This window comes from Oreochromis niloticus, linkage group LG5, assembly GCF_001858045.2.
Source record: "Oreochromis niloticus isolate F11D_XX linkage group LG5, O_niloticus_UMD_NMBU, whole genome shotgun sequence".
Lineage (NCBI taxonomy): Eukaryota > Metazoa > Chordata > Actinopteri > Cichliformes > Cichlidae > Oreochromis > Oreochromis niloticus.
In genome coordinates, this window is record NC_031970.2 from 35277472 (window position 1) to 35300645 (window position 23174).

Here is a 23174-nt window from a genome sequence, read left to right on the forward strand (position 1 = left end):
GCATTTGAAACGTTGGCTACTATAGCAATATAGTATTGCAACATGGTATTTGGGTCTTCTAACTAAAATAGCAACATAGGAACATAAATAGTGCCATCATTGCCATACCTGGCCCACATCTGGTTGACATACACCCTGCCATGACACCAGTCAGTCGTAAGTGCCAGCATGATGCTGGATCTGGGGAAGACATGAACCAAACGACAATCGGGCCATATGTGACATGCCATCACATAAACAGTGCCATCTACCCCAGACCTGGCCTATATGTGGATGACATACCACTTACCATGCCACATAGCCATGCTATGTGGGCCACTATTCCACCAATACATTTGACTGCAGCTATGGTTGCTGCAAGGACAGACAAAATGTTAAGAACAGAGCTTCAGATGAATCTTCGTGAATCTACATTCTAGACTGACACCACAACTGTGTTGAAGTATATTGAAAATGAGAATCTTCGCTTCAAGACATCGTGGCCAATCGCATTGCGGTCATTAGAGAGCTAACAAAACCTCAGCATTGGATTTATGTTGGTACAGCAGTCAGTCCAGCTGATTGTGCATCCAGAGGGCTTGCACCATCATCTCATAAAGAATCTAAGCTGGTTCCATGGCTCAGCCTTTCTGAAACCCCAGAAAGACAGTGGCGAGAAAGACCTGACAAGGAAAGGATTGAAAGTGAAGACGACAGCGAAGTGAGGCATGCAACCATGGTACAGCTCACAAATGCAGCTGAGAATGTTCACACATTGAACAAGCTGATCAATCACCATCCAGCTGGCATCGAGTGAAAGGAGCTGTGGCATAGATGATCAAACTCAAAGACTTACGGCTACGACGATGTGAAAAAAGGAAAGGGACATACGTCAAACAGAAAGAACAAGACAACGAATCAATGCAGACAACACTTACCCTGAAAGATCTGGTGCAAGCTGAGACAGAGATCATTAACTTCTGTCAAAGTCAACAATTCCAAGAAGAAATCACCATGTTAAAGAAAGGCAAGTGTGTGACAAAGACTAGTCACTTGAGGAAGCTTAATATAGTGATTCAGGACGGTGTTTTGAGAGTTGGTGGTCGCCTCGCAGCTGCTGGGATGCCAGAACACGTGAAGCACCCAATCATTATCCCAAAGGTCTCGCATCACCACACTGCTCTTTGCAATATATACACAAGACGATTGGGCACTGTGGAATAATGTATATGCTCTCACGGCTGGGACAGAAGTATTGGATTCCATCTGCTAATTCAGTGGTGAGGAAGTTTCTGCCGATGTGTGTAATCTGCAGGAAAACTAGAGGCAAACCACTGGAAAAGAAGATGGCAGATTTGCCAGAGGATAGGCTTCTACCTGATGAACCCCTTTTTTCTAATGTTGGGGTGGATTACTGTCAGGAGTTTTCCTGTATTGCAACTCAGATCAGAATAAAGACGCTCAGACAGGATAACGTGTACACAGGTGAGCCTGAGGGAGACTCGCACCCTGCAGTAAAAAAAAACAGTCTTTATTCACAGAGCACATACAGGAAGAGATACAGGAAGAGATAAAATAGACCCGTGCTGCGTGCAGGCTTCCTGTGGAGTACAGAGTGTATGTAACTTCCCCATTTAGGAGTCTGCACAAAATGTGACTTACCTATTTAAGCTTAATACTGAAAGAGCAAACATATTTAGATAAAGAAACGTACTTTTAAGCACAACATAATAAAAATCCCAAAATCCTAAAAAATCTCTTAACATTCCCTCCTGTTGTTTGATCTTTCCTTCTATATATGTACATAGCAACCACTAACAGTGCATCAGTCTATGGCCACTTGTAGACATTTTTAGCCAAGACATCATAAAATAGTGGGTTTTGAGAGTATGTTATATCCAAGTGCCTATCTCATTATCATCTTCATCATTCCGTGATAGGGTGATGTAAGCATGAATTGAAGCAGTTACCATTTTTGATACCATGTTCTTCAAACAAGGAATGACACATGAAGTGAAAAGACACAATAACAGCAGAAGAACACCAACACAAACAAGGCCTTTAATCAGCAGGGACTTCCAAGAGCCGCTTAAAAGCCACGTAAGCCAGTCTTCTGTATTTGTGGCATAGTCTCGTTGTTGTGCATCCCGAAGTTGTCTGAGTGTTTTCAGAGCATCAGTCATGTTCGGTGCACATTATCTGGAATGTATGTGCAACATGTGTTGTTAAAGAGGACACATAGTCCGCCTTTCTCGGCGAGAATCATGTCCAATGCTACCCTGTGTTGCATTACTGCAATGCGCAGGGCGTCAATTTCCTGATCCTGTTCGTCGTCGATTTTACATGAAGCATTCAGAACCTTTTGTCTTTCAGTCCAAAGTTTAAATTCCTCTGGGACATCGGAACCCCATATGGAATCATGCTGCTTGAGGTCTGGGGTGCTTCGTCTTTTCCTTGTTGTTGACGTTGAAGTTGACGTGGCGTCCATGGTTATCTTGAAAGTGTGGTCAGATATGAAAATGGGAGCGCACTGACCTGTCCAATTCCCAGGAAGGATAAAATAGGCCTGTTGGCCACAGATCCAGGCCATCCCTTGCACCCAGAAGGTGCCATTTGAGATGTTGTTGCTCTTCACGGGCCCTCCAGGAGCATGTGTCTGTACTGCTTTGCAGTTGGTGGTGTTTCCCATTGGCGTGGATCCGTTCTCTTGGCGGTAGCATAGGCTGTGGCTCAAATTCCCATTGTTTTCAAGAAATACTGGGAATGATTTAGCCTTACTTCTGTGCTTCACTTTCAGGTCAACCCAGAACCATTTGTCACATGTGCCATTTCGTAGTCCTATCTGGAGAGGTTCCTCATGGTTGACCACGATTCCCTGGAATTGATACCCACGGCTGGCGTAGCTTGCGGCACACTTTGCTTGAATTATGTCCATTCCCTTCGCATACAAGGTGGCGTATTGTGTCGTTGGGGGCATATAGGAGCAAACATAGCAGTCTTTTCTGGGTGTGCTGTCATGTATATATCGATACCATCCGTTGTTCATCCATGGGTGAATGTGGTCTTGTGTCATGTCATGAAGATGTGAGTTGTCATGTGTCCATCTTGTCTGCAGGTGGTGTTGTTCATCTTCTTTCTTTCGGGTGAGTGTTAATAAACTCACCAGGAGTGCAACATTAGCCACTAAGAGGACGAGTGTCTTCATGATGACCAGACACACCTGTGACCTCTGATGAGTAGACTACCGGCAAGAAGAAGAAGGCGGGGTATACCCGATCAGCCCTCCCTCCACCAATAGATCACCATACAGGAGTTAGGGGTGTCGGCGTCTAAACGTTTAGGTTGTCACTCACTTTTTTGCAGTGGCTTTGATGGATCCAGGGCGGTCTTTCTGCTATTTTGCAGGCAGTAGGTGTGGTGAGTAGCACTTGATAAGGACCTTCCCACCTTGGTGAACTCCAATTTTTTCCTTTGGAGTACTTTGATCAGGATCCAATCACCTGGTTTCAACCTGCAAGACACTGGAGAGTTGTTTAGAACAATCTCTTTATTTTCAAGTAATTTAGTCATCCATTCGGCTAGTGTAGGTTCTCTTATTGACTTATCTATAGGCTCACTTGTAATTGGTAGTGGAAATGGTCTACCGTGAATAATTTCAAAAGGTGTGAGTTTCTGAGAACTTTGTGTCAGTCTCATCCACATTTTTACAAGGCCTATACACTCAGGCCATGGTCTCCCGTGTCTTTTTTGGCCGTAAAGAATACAAAAGAACTGGGATTTAATACAGTCCTCAGGACAGTCTCAGGAGCTTGAAGGAGATGCAGCCTCTAACATCATTCAGCATGACCGTTTTTGTGGTGGCTCAGTGATGGACTGGAGAGGCATTTCAATGAAGGGACACACAGACCTCTACATGAAAAGGATGAGGTGGTGTGCATTATGCGCATCATGTGTTATCTACCACTCCTACCCCCCCTCCTGTTGACAATAATGCTGCTGATTTGTGTAGGGACTTTGGTAGTATTTGGTAGCATTACAAGTCATCAAACCACTTTCTAGCTGTGCTCCACCGTTTAACCATTTCCTTTGTTCTGTAGTTGGTGCGGCTTTTCGTTCATTCATAAGCGCATCAAGTGGTATTTGCATTGAGGAGTCAGACACTAATGTGTCTATAGTTTGTTGTGCTGCTGCTTTTGCAGCTTTGATCTGCGAAGTTATTGCCTTCAGTGACCTCTGAGTAGCCTTTCTGGTGTGCAGCACATTTACCTAATGCTAACTGTTTTGGCAATATCAACACTTCCAACAGTGCCTTCAAAAGATTTCCATGTTGCACTGGGTTGCCAGTAGAGGTAACCATCCCCCTATTCTGCCAGATTTTTGCAAAATGATGCACAGCAGCAAAGACATACTGGCTTTCAGTGTATATGTTCATGTCTCGGTCTTCATGCAGTTGACAGGCACGTATGACGGCCGTGAGTTCTGCACTCTGTGCAGAGTGTGAGGAAGTTAGTGCTTTTGCTTCTAAAACTGTGTCTACTGTGGTTACCGCATAACCTACACAGTTCCGCCCAAGGCTATTTTTGGACGCTGAACCGTCTACAAAGACATTAATGAAACCAGCCTGTGGGGTGCTGTGAAGGTCAGCGCGTGATACAGCATACAGCAATTATGATGTGTGACAGTGTAAGCTCATAGCTCACAGCTCTAAAACTAGGCATCAGCAAATCATATGCCCAAATCAATATGTGTCACTGTGATCCACAAGTATGATCACAAATTTGTTTTCCAAACTTACTAAGCAAACAAACAAAAACAAAACAAATTGCCTATGGCATCAAGGCTTTGCGTTCATATTAATTGAGTGTAAGCTGCTTTCTTCGTTGCAAGTATTTATTGCAATACGGTTTAATTCATGCATCATATCACTGAGTTCTAAATTCAAACCATCTCTTCTGACCCTTTCCAAAAATAACTTGACATATAACAACTTGAGTATGTGTTGTCTGTTCATTAATATAGTTGTCAATTATTTCTGTCATTATTTTGCCTTCTTTTGTTTATGACATGGCGGACATCTCTAAACAATCATGAGTTCAGCCTTCAGTTTCAACCCAATTATACCCTGTATTCTTGCACTCGCACTTTCCCAATTAATCTATGCTTTGACGCTGTACTCAAGGTTCCAGGTTGAGAGAAATCCACCTTTATTGACACACTAAAGCATACAATTAATATCATTATCATTACTTTTCCTAAAACATTCATTCGCTTCATCTTCTTAGAGTTCTGTTTCTCTCTGTGGGCTGTCTTGACACACCACAGGCACACATATTTCCTGTTTCTGCAGACACTTCTAAATAGAGCCCTTTCAGACATCAGGCATCATCACACACACTGCCTTTTCTCTCAAACTTCCACTCGTTCACTCACTCCACTATGAACCTTTGTAGTATTATACTTACTTATGTTTTATTATTTTTGTACAAATCACACCCAATCACTCAAAACCTACTACTCACAGCATTTACACAGTTAAAATCACTCGAAATATGCTTTCATATTGTAATGAATTCAAACTCTATTTATACAATTGTAGTAAGCAAAACCAGCATGCGCGTCACCGCTCCTCATTAGCTTGGTAGTGTCCACATATTTATTTAATTCAGCTTGTCAGTCTTGTAGCTTTAGCTGTTGTATACAGGGTTTGGCTCATTAGTTGTTAGTATAGGTTTGCTCTTCACCTTAACAAAGTCTCATCTAAGATGACAGGTTTACACGCAGGTCAAGTGTCTCTATGCACCTGATTAGTGTAGTTATTCCCTTATTTTCTTCATCTCATATATCATTGTACTGAGTTTGAGCAAATCTTGAGCTTGATTTAGACTACTTTTAACAATCATTCACCTCATATCATAACTGACTGAGGTGCCTCTTCTTATTAATAGTATGTCATTATTAATGTTATCATTGTATTGTTTTTCCTTTTTTATAACAGCAAGAGTATATTACAATACACTACTTTACTACTAACATACAATAGTATATTAGTTTATATTTTATTATGTATCCATCACGGGTTTGTGTGAATCTGCAGCTTCACACCTTCCCAAGCTGGAGACATTTCCTTGGCTGAACAATGACACAGCCCTAATATACCTTATGCATCTCTCTTTTTTATTTGATATATTTTCGTGTGAATTATCTGGTTTCATGCATTCTATTCATTCTAGGCACGGTCGTCATGCCAACTATGTTTCATTGCTAATACCAGTTTACAGGTTGTTAACCTTCCTATTATCTCCTATTATCATGCTTATCACTAGATAAGCTCTGCTTTAATTTAAGTTAACCTTAATTTAACCTTTTGTTTATTCCACTTCATTCCACTTTCCATGCTTTAAAATATTACAGCTCTTGTGTACTCTTTGTTTTCTTTTTAGCTTCCTTTTCAGTATTTATTTCTGCTTGGAGGGTTTCTTATAATTTAGTCAATGCATTTTCCCTCCCACGTGGGACATTTAGGTTTTCTTTGGATTTCTCCATCTATATGCACTAATTTGTCCGGCGCCTGGACATTTTTTCTCTAACCACTGCTCGTCAGCAGTGAGTTTTGAAGCTTCATTACCCATTTTAATCCTTTTAATTTTAATACTTTACAGCTACACAACTGCGGCACCTTCTCTGGCACGAGAATCGAGAGAGGTAGTTGACACGGCCTTCTACTTTCAAGCTATTCTTGAAAGCGGTGTCACCTTTACGTGATGAAACACGACCTGTTTCTCTCTTTTCACCAGTACTTGGGTGGCCAACAGTAAACAAAACAGTGGAATAGTTCAGCCTCCTTATTGTGCTGTAAAATCAACTTATTCCACCAACAAAAATAAAACAACAACAATACCTTTTCAACGTGTACTACGTTTTACGGACGAGGTTTATCTAAAAATGCTTCCAGCCCTTTTCCAGGTGAGCCTTTACTTTTAGAAATCCACCTAAAAATGCTTCCAGCCCTTTTCCAGGCGAGCCTTTACTTTTAGGAATGCTACCAGCCCCTCTGGGCGAGCCTAAACGTTTTACACGAGGTGTCTGAGTGTTAATATTCACTTGGTTGCTGCCGGTCTCTCAGGTCTACCTCATCGACCCCCACCGCTGTGGACCACTTTTAAGAATGCCGGCCAGAACCCGAATTCACGTCTCTGGACTTTATCCTGTACCTGGACAGGAGCTGTCGACAGACTTCAGCGCGGGCTTCTCACGACGGCAGGACTCGATGAGGCTTTCCTGTGGGGTCACACAAAAGTGCTGTGTCCCATCCGGCTCGAAGGACCAAGAAATGTCAGGAGTTTTCCTGTATTTCAACTCAGGTCAGAATAAAGACGCTCAGACAGGATAACGTGTACACGGGTGAGCCTGAGGGAGACTCGCACCCTGCAGTAAAAAAAAACAGTCTTTATTCACAGAGCACATACAGGAAGAGATACAGGAAGAGATAAAATAGACCCGTGCTGCGTGCAGGCTTCCTGTGGAGTACAGAGTGTATGTAACTTCCCCATTTAGGAGTCTGCACAAAATGTGACTTACCTATTTAAGCTTAATACTGAAAGAGCAAACATATTTAGATAAAGAAACGTACTTTTAAGCACAACATAATAAAAATCCCAAAATCCTAAAAAATCTCTTAACAATTACTTTGGACCATTTAATGTGAAGCACAGCCGCAGCACAGTGAAAAGGTATGGTGTGCTGTTTACCTTTCTTACAACAACAGCAGTGCACATTGAAATTGCGCACACCTTGGACACTGATTCATATCTGAATGCCATCAGACGCTTTGTGGGCAGAAAAGGTCAGGTATCTGTCATGCGTTCAGACAATGGCACAAAAAAAAAAACCAACAACAAAAAAACCCCCAGATGGCACCAACCTAGTTGCTGCTAAACGGGAGCTACGCAAAGCCATCCAAGAGTGGAATCAGTCAAAGATCCTAGAGTGTCTCATGCAAAAGGGAATCCAGTGGGTATTTAATCCACCCACTGGTTCTAACTTTGGAGGAATATGGGAAAGGCATATCAGAACCGTGAGGAAGGTCCTGAGTTCTATACTGAAGGAACAGTTGGTCAATGATGAAGGTTTACTGACATGGATGTGTGAAGTGGAGTCAGTACTAAATGACAGATCACTGACTACAGTAACAGATAATCCATCAGACCTGGAACCACTGACTCCTAACCACTTGCTACTGATGTAGAAAAAGTCGGTTTTGCCTTCTGGACTTTTCAGAAAGGAAGACTCATACTCCCGCCACCACTGGAAGCAAGTGCAATATCTTACTGACTTGTTTTGGAAGAGGTGGGTGTGTGAGTACTTGCCGATGCTTCAAGAGCATCAAAGGTGGATTCAGGTCAGAAAAAACTTAACTGTGGGGGACATTGCAATGGTGGTCAACAAGTCGGCACCAAGAAGCTCGTGGGTGTTGGGGAGAGTTCTTCATGTCATTCCAGATGCTAAAGGTCTGGTGCAGCGTGTCATCATCAAGACAAACACTAACACCTTAGAAAGACCCATTGACAAGCTAAGCTTGATCTGTAAGAATGTCATGTAAGTTGGAATAAGAAGATACTATATATGTTCTGGTCAGTTACAGGTTTTTTGTGAAAGATAATTTGACTGACCTTGTGTGATACTGGAGGTGTTAACGTTATTTCAATTCAATTCAATTCAATTTTATTTATATAGCGCCAAATCACAACAACAGCCGCCTCAAACCGCTTTATTTGGCTCTGTTTTAAGTGTTCGCTAGTTGTCAGTCTTCACGCCCTCCAATAAGGGCTTTGAAATGTTAGAGTCAATCCACAGAAAAATATTTTTGATATTGTTTCAGTTATTATGATACACGTTTGATTATGTATAATATGTTATCAGAGAATATACCCTGCATGTTTAATTTTTCTTGGGTAAGAGAAACATACCGGCGCATGTGTAGTAGCAGGTTAAAATGAGCCAGTACAGCAATGGAAATCTGCGCTGTGGCAGCAAATAGTTTTTTGACTGTGACATCATTTGTTTGTATGTACGAGTCAGAAATAAATCTGGACAGCTCACATTAAGAAGTGGAAGAATTATTTTTTCAAAGCTTGGGACAGAAATTCGCTACTACACACTCGCCGGTGTGGTCTCACTAGAAGGACCTGCCGTCTCCTCCCCCCCAGAGTCATTGTTGGACAAGCTCCCATCACTAAAGCTGTACAGACAATACATGCTACAAACGGTCATGATCACATCCCCACATACTACCCCAAAATGTTTTAAATCCCGGCCAAACTCAGGGGATGCCCGTTGTGGCCCGGAAGGTTTCCAAAAACGTCTGTGGGACGTCGCCCTTTCCCATCCAGTGTAGCTAAATTACTAGCGGAGGAGGGCAGCGACGGGGGGCCCCAACCAGCCTCTCCAACACGCACATCTGACGCCCGGCTTGGTCTTGCAGCCTGTCCAGCTGCTCCTTATGTACTGCCCTAACCCAACAAACTATTTCTCCAGGCTAAATGATGATCTTCTAAATTTGTGACACGCCATTTCCTCTCCAGCTTACGAGTTATCTGCTTTAGGCTACGTGTTTGAGAATTATACCACGGAGTCAGGTACTTCTGATTTGAGGCCTTAGTTTTCACAGGAGCTACAGTATCCATAGTCATACGTAGTGAGGAGGTAAAATTATTAACAAGATGATCGACCTCTGTTGGAGTAGCGTTCAGATAGCTGCTCTGCTCTGTGTTGGTACAGGGCATTGAAGATGATAACAGTGGGTGGATTATATTCTTAAATTTAATTACAGCACTTTCAGGAAGACATCTACTGTGATGAAGTCTACTCCCCACTGCTGTGTAATTAATTATTGTAAATGTAAATGTTATCAGGAAATGATCAGACAGCAGAGGGTTTTCATGAAACACTGTTAATTGCTCAGTTTCTATGCCATATGTTAAAACAAGATCTAGAGTGTGATTAAAGTGGTGGGTGGGTTCTTTTACATTTTGAGAGAAGCCAGTTGAGTCTAATAACAGATTAAATGCCATGTTGAGGCTGTCATTTTTAGCATCTACATGGATGTTAAAATCACCCACAATAATTATTTTATCTGAGCTGAGCACTAAATCAGATAAAAAGTCTGAGAAATCAGAGAGAAACTCTGTGTAAGGCCCAGGTGGACGATAGATGATAACAAGTAAGACTGGTTTCTGAGTTTTACAGCTGGGGTGGACGAGGCTAAGCATCAGGCTTTCAAATGAATTAAAAGTCTCTCTTGGTCTTTGGTTGATTAATAGGCTGGTGTGAAAAATTGCTGCCACACCGCCCCCTCGGCCTGTGCTTCGAGGTTTCTGGTAGTTAGAAAGACTCGGGGGTGTTGATTCATTTAAACTAACATAATCATCCTGCTGCAACCAGGTTTCTGTAAGGCAGAGTAAATCGATTTGTTGATCAATTATTAAGTCATGTACTAACAGAGACTTGGAGGAGAGAGACCTAATATTTAAGAATCCACATTTCACTGTTTTACTCTTTGATTCAGATGTGGAGACATCGTGGTCATCATGACATGGAAGGCTTAGTTGCCAAACTCCCACCTCTGACAGGAGGAGCTTCAGCTTAGATTTTTAAGCTCTGTAAGAAACAAAGCTAGAGAAACGCTTGCTGTAGGAGACATTCGTATGTTGTCATGCATTGAAGTTGATGTGACCACGAGATTGATGTTGGATGGAGACATTGGACCCAGAGTGCTTCTTGGTGCCGACTTGTTGACCACCATTGCAATGTCCCCCACAGTTAAGTTTTTTCTGACCTGAATCCACCTTTGATGCTCTTGAAGCATCAGCAAGTGCTCACGCACCCACCTCTTCCAAAACAAGTCAGTAAGATATTGCACTTGCTTCCAGTGGCGGCGGGAGGGAAAGGGGAGGCAGGAGGAGGAGAGACCCGAGGCGGCTGCCGGTCCGAGTGTCAGGTGAACTGAACTTCAGGTAAGAAGTTATGACCTGCAGTCTATCTGAGTCAGATATAAACCAAGTTTAGGTGGAGTTTATTTTCGTTGTGCTGACTTTTTACAGTCAGTTACAATAACTCGTACTGTGTACTAGCTAGCATGATGGAGTTTCTATACAGCTGGGCGGGTGCTATGATGTTACTGATAGTGATATGATATCAGTTTGGATATGTGGTGAGAGGGAAACATGAAGATGCAACCAGGAGATGTACTTACTGAATCATCAGAGCTGAACAGGTGATGGAGAAACAGGGTTACCTTTAAGGTGGCATGAATGAGTTGAAGGGAAGTTATGAACTGTTTCTAAGAGACAGATAACACCAGGATCCTTTTCTATGTGGCTGACAGCTGGTAAGTGTGCAGGGGCGGGTCTAGCAAAGTTCTGCCAGGGGGCCAGGTAGGGCATTAACAGGGAAAAGGGGGCTCAAAGAAATACTTTTCTTTCTTATTCTCATTTAAAATGTCTCGCTTTAGTAAATAACTATTTGAATCTTACAACCAAAGTTTTTATCTGATGTAAAATGTATAGAAATCATACATATACCAACAAGACAGTGTACATCACTGTCACAACAGCGTTTGTTTTCATTCAAAGGCTTTATGGCGTTTCCTATAATACCTGGTGGGCCGGTCTCTAGTCAAAATGCCCGGGTCAATTTTTTGTCCCAGTCCAGCCTTCATACCGACCCAGTACTAGTAATTTTTCTTATACGGATGAGACATTATTTCTGTACCATTATTTAATTCCATAGGTTTTTAAGTTATTTTTTTTTTGCACTTGTTGACTTGTAAAAGCCTATATGACATATTTTATTTCACAATTCATTAACCGCACAGAGAAGGCATCATTTAAATATGTTAAATATGTTTCTTTAAGCAAGTTCTTCATGACTGAGCCAAGTGTCCTTTTTTTTGGAAATCAAAATATGGTCACCCTAATCTTCAATAAATCCCTGGAGCTGTGTGAAGTCCCCTCCTGCTTCAAACGCTCCACAATCACCTGGGTCTTCAAGAAACCCACCATTACATTTCTGAATGATTACAGACATATCGCCTTGACGTCTGTGTCACCAGCTACCTGTCAGTGGATCACCAGCTTCCTGACAGACAGGAAGCAGCAAGTGAGACTGTGGGAGACAAGGGCGTAGATTTGGTTTTGGCATTGGTGGGGACAGTTGATTCAACCACCGAACCCTGCCCTGTTTCTTTTTTTTCCCCTTTTTGTCTTTGCTTCTTGATAAAAAAAAAAAAAGGAGAAATATACTTGCCTATATTTGCTATTCTAAATGCTTTTAAACCATTTAAAATTGCAATTCCTAGTTTTATATGTGAATTATATAATGTTAAATTACTATTAAACAAATGACTAAGTATTTTAGACTTTAGTTTACTTCAGCCATATTCCATATAAATCAGGTATCATACAAAAATAAAAATAGCTTCAAATACAGTCATGACAATAAAAGAATATGACTTTAAGGACTTAACAACATTACTTCAGTTATAGTACACCAACATCTCTTATACAATAGCACTAATGACACACTGAATGACCTGGTGATTTTTGTCCATAAAACTACTCATCTAAGATTATCACAAAGTAAAAGATCTCTCAGCAAAATTATGCAACATTTTAGGTGCACTGTTGCCCCGATCAAATCAGTGAGCTGGGATTTTTTATGCTAAACATGAACTGTTACAGCAACAGACATGGACTACTGGTGCCCCACACAACAACTCAATGTCCACTATGTGAAGCAGCCAAACACATGCCTTCTCCTCTCATTAACTGAGATAAACTGCTGGCATATTTGTTTTACATCTATACTGTCCAGTCTCTCCTGCTGGACATGGCATACAGCAGCATTGTTTAATCTCATTTGAGTCATTGTTGACCTTAGCCATGTTTTTAGTCTTCTGAGAGCACTGAAGCTTCTTTCAGCCTCAGTACAAGCATTTTATCCTCAGATTAAAATTATTATTATGTGCTTGATGTGCCTCACCTTTGGCCCTGGCTCTTCCCCTCTGACTGCACTAGGACATATTGCCACCTGATAAAATAACACATTGATTCGTGCCATATAAAAAGTGAGACATGTCAATTCAGATTCTTTGTCAAATATACACTAATGAATCAATTTGTATCAGAAGCCTAACAATTGTCATGATAATAAATACTAGTTAATGTATAGCACCAAATCATCAGTCAGTCACCTGTGACCTTGCCTCTTCACCTCTGTCCGAGCTACCCCATATGGAAAAGATATATATAAATCTTATAAAGTTTGAATGTCTGTCTTGTGTGAAACTTGTATGAAAAGCATACAAGAGTGAAAACAGATATAAGATCCCTTGAAAAATTATATAAATGAAACTTGTATGTTTTGGATACTTATTAAAACAATATATGAAAGTAATGAGAAAGTGGCCACTTTCATGAGTAAATCATATAAGTTTTTACTATTTCTTTTCCATATGGGACAACATGGCAGAGCTGCCTCTGTCACCTGATAAATAACAGTGAGACATTCCAAATACATGCAGTCACACATGTGCTTCAAATACAGTAATGAACCACCAAGTCATCATCCAATTTCACCTGTGATCTTGCATCGCCATTGCTCTCTGAGCTTTGTGTTGGTTCTTCTGTCACCTGACAAATAGGACATACATGACAATAAGAATAAAATGGGTAGCTGCTTCAATGTTTCTGCCACTTTATGCAGATCTTGACTCATCAGTAATGTTTGTAGGGTGAGTGCATTTTTAAAACAATTTGTGCAAACTGCACTACAAGGTGGAATATTTGCAAAATCATGACTACCTCATGATATTTTGTCTCAAAAATCAACCCTATGAATATATCAGTGCCATTAGGATAAAATTATTGTGTCACCAACATTTTAACGTTAGACATAATTTTAACAGCCTCTGTAAACTAATATCCTGGCAATTCAATAATCGCTGGATATTGGTGGGGAAATAAATAGGGCCAAATCTACGCCCTTGGTGGGAGATCACCTCTGAAACTCGGTCCCTCAGTATTGGTGCCCCTCAAGGATGTGTCCTCTCACCACTATTGTTCTCACTCTACACCAGTGACTGCACCTCGAAGAACTCACTGTTAAACATCGCCGTCATTGGCCTCATCCTGGATGGTGATGAGTCTGCATACCGGCAGGAAGTTGCGTTTGTATGTGTTTGCGCATATACTTGGCCAATAAACGCGATTCTGATTGTCACCTACAACTCCAGTCTTGCCACTGGCGAAATGAGCACCTACAAAGTTGCTTCATACGGCGTGCGGCCCCAAACGCTGGTATCAGGAGCGCGTTGTGTCTCGCTTCTGCCAGGGAGACACACGGAGCATGTGGCACGGACTACGCACAATCATGGACTATAAAGCCAGGGACACTGCGCTGTTCAATGCGACTCTGCATTCACGAATGAGCTGAACACGTTCTAAGCCCGGTTCAAGGTTAGCCAGGTGGCTAATGCTAAATACTGCCTGACAACTGATGACGGTGACGTCATCAGCGAGGGAGCACGACGTCCGAGGGGCGCTGAGGAGAGTGAACACAAGGAAAGCGGTGGGGCCAGATGCCATCACCGTCTGCTGCGTTGCTGTGCTGACAAGCTAGCAGGGGTGTTCACTTCCATCTTCAAAGAATCCCTGGTTAAGTCTGTGGTCTCCACATGCTTGAAGAGACCCACCATCATCCCTGTGTCCAAGAACAACAAGCTCCAATGCCTGAATGACTACCGGCCAGTTGCACTGACTTCGGTGGTAATGAAGGTATACGCGTGGCTGCTGAAGAACATCATCTCCTCCTCCATCCCAAACACCACAGATCCACTCCAGTTCGCCAACTGATCCAACAGGTCCACAGAGGACGCCATCGCCCATGTCCTGCACACCAACCTCAGCCACGTGGACAAGAAACAGGGTAACTATGTGAGAATGCTGTTTGTTGATTAGAGTTCAGCGTTCAACACAGTGGTGCCCGGTAGACTGTTCACAAAGCTGAGGGATCTAGGACTCAACAGCCATCTGTGTGTATGGGTGTTGGACTTCCTTACTGGCAGAACTCAGGTGATGAGGGTGAGTAGGTGCATCTCGAACAGCATCACCATCAACATGGGAGTGGAAGGGTTCTCAGCGGAATTGACCGGAGAAGGCATCAGTTCATGCACTGCACTGGCCCGCATCACGATTAGTATAAGGTAAGAATGAATGAATTTTTTTTCTACTCGTTATTTCCATGTTTGCATTTGAATAACAGTAAAAAACTCGTTAATGTTGTACATTAACAAGTTTTTTACTGTTATTTACGTTGCTCCCACAAAATGTGGGAGCCCGAAATTGTGTCTACTTCTTACAATCCGGCAGCAAATAAATTGCACTGCGAACAAAGTATATAAGATAAGATAAGATAAGATAACCTTTATTAGTCCCACACGTGGGAAATTTGTTTTGTCACAGCAGGAAGTGGACAGTGCAAAAGTTATGAAGCAAAAATTAGAATAAAATAAAATAAGAATAAATACAGTACACAACTGTACAGAATAGAATAAAATAAAATACTATATACAGTAGAATAAAATAGAATAAAATATACAATAAGATAAAAATAGAATACAAATGCTATATACAACTGAGTAAAAATACAACGATGCCAGAAAAGATTATTGCACATTAGTGTTATTGCACATTTGTGGATGTGTGTGTTTGATCAGTTGAAGTCTTTGTTGTGGAGTCTGACAGCAGTGGGGAGGAAAGACCTGCAAAATCTCTCCGTCCCACACCGTGGGTGCCGCAGTCTCCCACTGAAGGAGCTGCTCAGTGCTGTCACAGTCTCATGCATGGGGTGGGAGATGTTGTCCAACAGGGATGACAGCTTAGCCGCCATTCTCCTGTCACTCACCACCTCCACTGGGTCCAGAGGGCATCCTAGAACAGAGCTGGCCCTTCGGATCAGCCTGTTCAGTCTCTTCCTGTCCCCAGCAGAGATGTTGCCGCCCCAGCAGACCACACCATAAAAGATGGCTGAGGCCACCACAGAGTCATAGAAGGTCTTCAGGAGTGGGCCCTCCACTCCAAACGACCTGAGTCTCCGCAGCAGGTACAGCCTGCTCTGCCCTTTCCTGTAGAGGGCGTCTGAATTATGAGTCCAGTCCAGTTTGCTGTTCAGATGAACACCAAGGTACCTGTAGCTGTCCACAGCCTCAATGTCCATACCTTGGATGTTCAGTGGTTGCAGTGGAGGATGTTTGTGCCTGCGGAAGTCTACCACCAGCTCCTTGGTTTTACTGGCATTGATCTGGAGGTAGTTCAGCTGGCACCAGTCCACAAAGTCTTGAGTCAGTCCTCTGTACTCCTTGTCGTCCCCATCAGTGATGAGGTCGACTATTGCACAGTCATCAGAGAACTTCTGCAGGAAGCACTGGGTGGAGTTGTGGGAGAAGCCTGCAGTGTAGATGGTGAAGAGGAACGGAGCCAGAACCGTTCCCTGTGGGGCCCCCGTACTGCACACGACCCTGTCCGACACACAGCCCTGAGTCCTCACATACTGTGGTCGGTCGGTGAGGTAGTCCAGAATCCAGGTAGTGAGGTGATGGTCCACTCCAGAGTTCTCCAGCTTGTCCTTCAGAACCGAGGGAAGAATGGTGTTGAAGGCACTGGAGAAATCAAAGAACATGATTCTCACAGTGCTCCCAGCGGTCTCCAGGTGAGCGAGGGAACGATGTAGGAGGTGAATGATGGCATCATCCGCTCCAATGCCAGGCTGGTAGGCAAACTGAAGTGGGTCCAGTGATGAGCTCACAAGGTGCCGAAGCTGAGCCAGGACAACCGCTCCAGGGTCTTCATCAGGTGGGATGTCAGAGCCACCGGCCTGTAGCTGTTGAGGTCCTTGGGGCGTGAAGTCTTTGGCACTGGTACAACACAGGAGGTTTTCCAGAGCTGTGGGACTCGTCCCAGCCTCAGGCTCAGGTTGAAGAGGTGCTCCATCACACCACACAGTTGGTCCGCGCAGGACCTGATGACCCTCGAGCTGATGCCATCTGGACCCGCTGCCTTCTTGGCTTTAATCCTCCTCAGTTCCCTCCTAACCTGGTGGTTGAGAGAGACAGGCTGGAGCCTTGTGTTGAGTGTGTATTGGATGCTGTTGTTGGGGGTGGGGAGGAGTGAGCAGGGTGAATAGAGGAGGTGTGAAGTGTCTGAGGTGTCAGAGGTGGAACAGCAGCAGTGGGGGTGGGTGAGTCTGCAGCCGATGTTGGAGACTGCCTCATGGCTGAATCAAATCTGTTGAAGAAATGATTCAGTTCATTTGCCCACCTCACATCCCTCCCAGGCAGAGAGTTCTGATGTTTGTGGCCTGAGATGGTTCTGAGGCCTCTCCAGACTTCACCAACGTTATTTTGCTGAAGCTGGTTCTCCATCTTCTGCCTGTAGCTGTCCTTCCCATTCCTTATCAGTCCCCTCAGCTCTCTCTGCACCCTTTTCAACTCCTCTTTGTCTTTGGATTTGAAGGCCCTCCTCTTCTGCTTGAGGACAGCTTTAATTTCTGAAGTAATCCAGGGTTTGTTGTTGGAGAAACACCGTACAGTCCTGGTAGATACGGTGTTATCCACACAGAAATTAATATAGTCAGTAATGCATGTAGTAAGGCTGTCGATGTCCTCTCCGTGGTCGTCACAGATCACCTCCCACACAGTCGACTCAAAACAATCCTTAAGAGCCTCCTCGCTCTCCTCCGACCATCTCTGCACTGTGCGGGTGGCTGGTGGCTCCCTGCGCACTAAGGGCTCATACACAGGGACAAGGTGCACCAGGTTATGATCAGATCTGCCCAGGGGAGGGAGAGGTGATGAACTGTATGCCTCTTCTGCATTGGCATACAGTAAGTCCAGTGTTTTATTGTCTCTGGTTGGGCAGGTCACATACTGGGTGAAGGTGGGCAGTGTGGAGTCCAGTGAGGCATGATTGAAGTCCCCTGATATTATGAGAAGGGCTCTCGGAGATTGTGTTTGCAGTCTGCTGACCACAGAGTGGAGAGAGTCACATGCTGCATCCGCGTTGGCCGAGGGGGGGACATACGCTGTTATCGCGATAACATGCGAGAATTACCGGGGCAGGTAGTACGGACGCATGCTAACGGCTAACAGCTCAATGTCTCTGCTGCAGAGTTGTTCTTTCACAGTGATGTGCCCGGGGTTACACCATCTGTCATTCACAAACACTGTCAGTCCCCCTCCTTTCCTCTTACCGCTCTCTCTCTCGTCCTGTCCGCTCGCAGCAGCTGGAATCCCGGTAGTGTCACGCTCGTGTCCGGAGTTAGCGGTGTTAGCCACGACTCCGTTAGCATCATGATGCTACATTGCCGGTACTCCCTCTGTGACCAGGTTAGCGACGTGAGCTCATCCATCTTATTGGGCAAAGATCTTACGTTTCCAATAATTACAGAAGGAAGAGATGGTCGATAACGTCTCCTTCTCGGGCGACGGCGCTCCTTCAACAAAGAAAACATTTTCGTTTCATAATTTCTTCGTTATATTCCCTTACAAAGCTAGCTTTAACGCTTCGAGGTTTCCTTTGTTCTTGCCGTCGCCTTGGCGCTTGACCCAGACTTTCGCTCTGTATTGCTTAGTACTACAGAAAATTCTAAATCTGTGATATATGATTGATAAACGTAATGGTAACTGTATAAATGTGTTCAAGGACTTTGTTACTTTTAATGATTGGAGAGCACCCGCTTCAATTCACACTCAATTCAAACTTTACGTTGCACGCTCACGTAACTTTACGTTGCACGCTCACCTACCAATTGCGTTTGCACCTTTCGTCCACACGTAAACAGCGTTTTTGGTCACTGAAAATGGAGATTTCTAAAAACGCCTGCCAGGGTGGATATTTTCGAAAACTCCGTTTTTGCATTTATGTGTGGACGAGAAAAACGGAGAAAACGCAGCGTCAAAGGTCTGCGCCAATTTTGACGTCACACTGTGCGCCACGTTTTTGTCTCGGTGCCATGAATTCCTACAATGGCAGACTTAGACAAAATACTGTTAATTTTAGTATATTCAGTGTTTAAATGCTTACATATACACACACAGTAACTGTCCCTTCACACATAGGACTAAGTGAACACTGTGATACGTCTGACCTTCAGTCCGAAGCTGAAACTCAGACCAGTCATAAAAGAAAGCACAAGTAAAACTTTTTTTATTCCCAAACATATCTTTGAAGAATTTATAATCTTGTCTTTTGTACATATCTGTGATGCTTGAATACTGCAATATAACCACATAATATAGTCCAAAAAGTGTAAGTTTGTAAACTTTTTAAAAATGCAAAGCCGTGTACACTTGTGCACTTCAAAAATTCCTTGTATACTGCACCTTCTTGCACATCTCCGTTTCCTGTGTGTGTTGTTATAAATCAAACTGTAACTTTAGGAAAAAATATGCCAAAAGAACATTTGTAATTACTTATGAACTTTTTCTACTTATTTCTTTAGACCAAATCCCCTGTACACATATAGTGACTCAGAGGATGAGCAGCCCACAACAAAACGGTTTCCCCAGGCACCTCGAGTGAAAATACCAGGTAATAAAATAATGTCTAGTGTCTGTGTACATATCTGTGTGTGACACATGGAAACTTTTTGGACAAGTTGTCTGTATTCTTAAATACTTTAAAAAATTTATCTTTTTCTAAACAGCCCTCACCACTCCGCAGTCTGCCCCCCAGCCCACTGACAGCAGGCATCATAATGCCCCTCCCAGCTTCCGGCACCTTTCGCCACTCCGGCAGAACACTCCAAACGACACAGCTTTGCAATCTCCCCAGCATGCAGAGTCTGATGTTGAGGCCTTCCCTATAGATGGTATGCTTTTAAAATTGTTTTAAAGCTGAATCACAATGTCATTGTGCACTTATCTTCAAAACACCAGTTTATACTCCTGAATGTCATCTTGTTGTGATTTGTTTTTCTGTAGATTCCAGAGACTCTGTGAAGCCACTATTACAAGGCAAGTTCGAACATCTTGGAATTTCAGATTTTACATGGTATAAATGGTAAATGGCCTATATTTGTACAGCGCTTTAACTAGTCCCTAAGGACCCCAAAGAGCTTTACACATTCAGTCATCCACCCATTCACACACACATTCACGCACTGGTGATGGCAAGCTACATATACAAATATCATATATATGTGACAGGCAAAAACTAGCAAACACTTTTAGCAGTTAAAACAACTAATACTTGAATGCAGAATGTTACACCATCACTTATGGATATATTAGTTTTTCGCCTCTCACTGCTCATTTTTTTTTTTTTTTTACCTGTCCCGTTTGGTTCTTTTGCCATCAGAATTATTGTCTAAAGGCGAAGAAAGATGCCCAACGGATTTACTTTACCAAATGGACCAGGATATTAATATTGACATGTTACATTGTGAGACATTTGATTTTTATAAAGGGTGTCCAGTTTGAGGAATAAGTGCAATTATGTGTTTAGGTGGTTTAAGTATTGATGGAAACATGCAGTAGTTTAGTATTGGTTAAAATAACTATAAAGAAAGTAGATTACCAGTCATGATTTAACTGTTGTTTTAATAAAGAACAACTGTGAGAAAGAGGTGGAAAATCAACACCATAGCTCAACAGTGTTTCAATATCAGAATCTGACATTGTTTCAATGTCAACAGTATTCGAAAATATAACGTCGAATCAATGTCAGGTTTCAACATTGATTCAACATCAAAACCTGACGTTGTTTCAACGTTAAAAATGGGTGCAAGACGTTGCAAGTTAGCAATGTCTTCTTCAATGACGTCGCCTGATATTGACTCAACATTGTTTCAATGTTTCCTTGCTATCTGGGTTGTTCCATACTGCTGCTGCCTGCATACAGACAAAGACTGAAACAGGTAAAACCAGTTTCCAGGGTTATTTACAAATGGGACAGTGAGGCTGAGGAGGTCCTGCAGGACTGCTTTGAGACAACTGACTGGCAGATATTTGTGGATGCAGCTGATGGCAACATCAATGAACTCACAGACTCTGTCATTATATATATTTGAAAGTGCATTAAAGATTATCTTGAAATTAATGATAATGGGGAGGTGTCTCCCCCGATACTATGGGATGCGTTAAAGGCTGTCATGAGGGGGAAGATCATAGTGTTTGCCTCCTTCCAAAAAAAAGCAAGAGAGAAAAAATTGGAAGAATTACAAGAGATTCAAAAACAATTAGAAAGTTAGCACAAACATACACCTTCAGCGGGCACTATGCAGAAATTAACAACGATCAGAAATGAAATAAATACGCTGAGTACACAAATGATAAAGAGAAAATTGTTATATTTGAAACAGTAATATGATGAAGGGGGATCGCAATCAATGAAAATCTTAGCGTGGAAACTTAAGAAGAAGATAGCGGAGAATACTGTAACTAAAATTAAACACCCAGAGACGGGAAATATAACGACTCATCCTAGTAAGATACAGGAGGCCTTTGAATCATTTTATAAAACATTATACGCAAGAGTCCCAGGGGGGACTGAGTATGAAATGGACGATTTCCTGAATTCTTTATGCCTACCAAGCCCTAATGAAGAACAAAATAAAATGATGATAGCGGAGGTGACGGAAGCTGAACTTACGAAGGCCATCAATAGGTTGAAACCAAATAAGTCACCGGGCTCCGATGGTTACACCGCGGAGTGGTATCGGGAATTTAAACAGGACTTGATCCCTACATTACTCACTACTTTTAACTGGGTGTTAAAAACAGCGCAAATCGCGTCGAGTTGGAAGGAGGCTATCATCTCGGCTATCCCGAAAGAAGGGAAAGACAAAATGGAGTGTGGCTCATATAGACCCATTTCTGTTCTTAACATGGATTACAGACTGTTTACTTCTATAATGGCCAGGAGAATGGAAGAATTTTTACCCGACCTGATTTGTAATGACCAAACAGGGTTCATAAGACGACGACAGACCCAGGACAATATACGCAGAACTCTTCATGTAATACATCAGATACAGACATCTAAGAGTACAGCCATGCTTATGAGTATTGATGCAGAAAAAGCCTTCGACTCCGTAAATTGGGACTTTCTATATAAAGTCTTGGATAAATTTGGCTTACATAAGGGAATTGTTAATACAGTGAGGGCACTATATACTAATCCCACCGCAAGAATTAAAGTTAATGGTTCTCTCTCAAATAGCTTTGTTCCGCAAAGAGGAAATAAACAAGGCTGTGCTTGGTCCCCGCTTCTGTTCGCTTTGTATTTAGAACCTTTGGCACAATCAATTAGACAAAATAAAGATATTAAGGGGATTACCATTGCGGGACAGGAACACAAGCTTGCTTGCTACGCAGATGACATATTGATATACCTAGATCAGCCCACTAACTCTCTGCCTTCGTTGATGAATTTATGCCAAAAATTTGGGAAACTCTCTGGCTATAAAATTAATATGTCTAAAACTCAAATTCTCAGTTATAACTATAGCCCTCCGGCTCATTTGGTTGTTCGATATCCAATGAGATGGTAAGCAAAATCATTGAAATATTTAGGAGTTGTTATTCCTAAGGATTTAACTAAGCTATTTGAGGAGAACTTTGGTTCCCTACAAAGGAGAATAGTGGGTGATATTAGACGATGGAACATGATCCCTTTTCTCTCTCTACATTCACGAATTGAATCTATTAAAATGAATATTTTGCCAAGATTATTACATTTATTCCAAACATTACCAATACCTATTGATTCAAGACGATTGAACGAATGGGATAAAATAATATCCCGGTTTATATGGGGGGGGAAGCGGCCGAGGGTTTGTTTTAAAACTTTACAACTACATAAGAAGGCGGGAGGATGGGGGTTGCCGTCACTAAAAAATTATTTTTGGGCTGCTCAGTTGAAGACAGTGGTCAATTGGTGTGATACAAGCTACCAAGCACAATGGAAGACCATTGAGGAGAGCATGTTTTCCTCTCCAATACAAGCTGTCTTGATGGATTCAAACATTCGTGAATGTATTGACAAGATTTGCAACCCCTGGGTGTCATGTACACTTACTGTATGGAGAAAAGTTGTGAAAGAATTTAAATTGGAACGGGATTTGGCTCTATTCAAACGGTA

At 42.5% G+C, this 23174-nt stretch overlaps 1 long non-coding RNA gene across 1 annotated transcript; it reads left to right on the forward strand.

Moving 5' to 3' along the window:
* The first annotated feature begins 19267 nt into the window (after positions 1-19267).
* Positions 19268-20032, forward strand: LOC112847000 (uncharacterized). Its single transcript, XR_003220262.1, has 3 exons — positions 19268-19622; positions 19738-19902; positions 20015-20032. It is a non-coding gene; the product is annotated as an uncharacterized LOC112847000 (long non-coding RNA).
* Positions 20033-23174: the final 3142 nt, after the last annotated feature.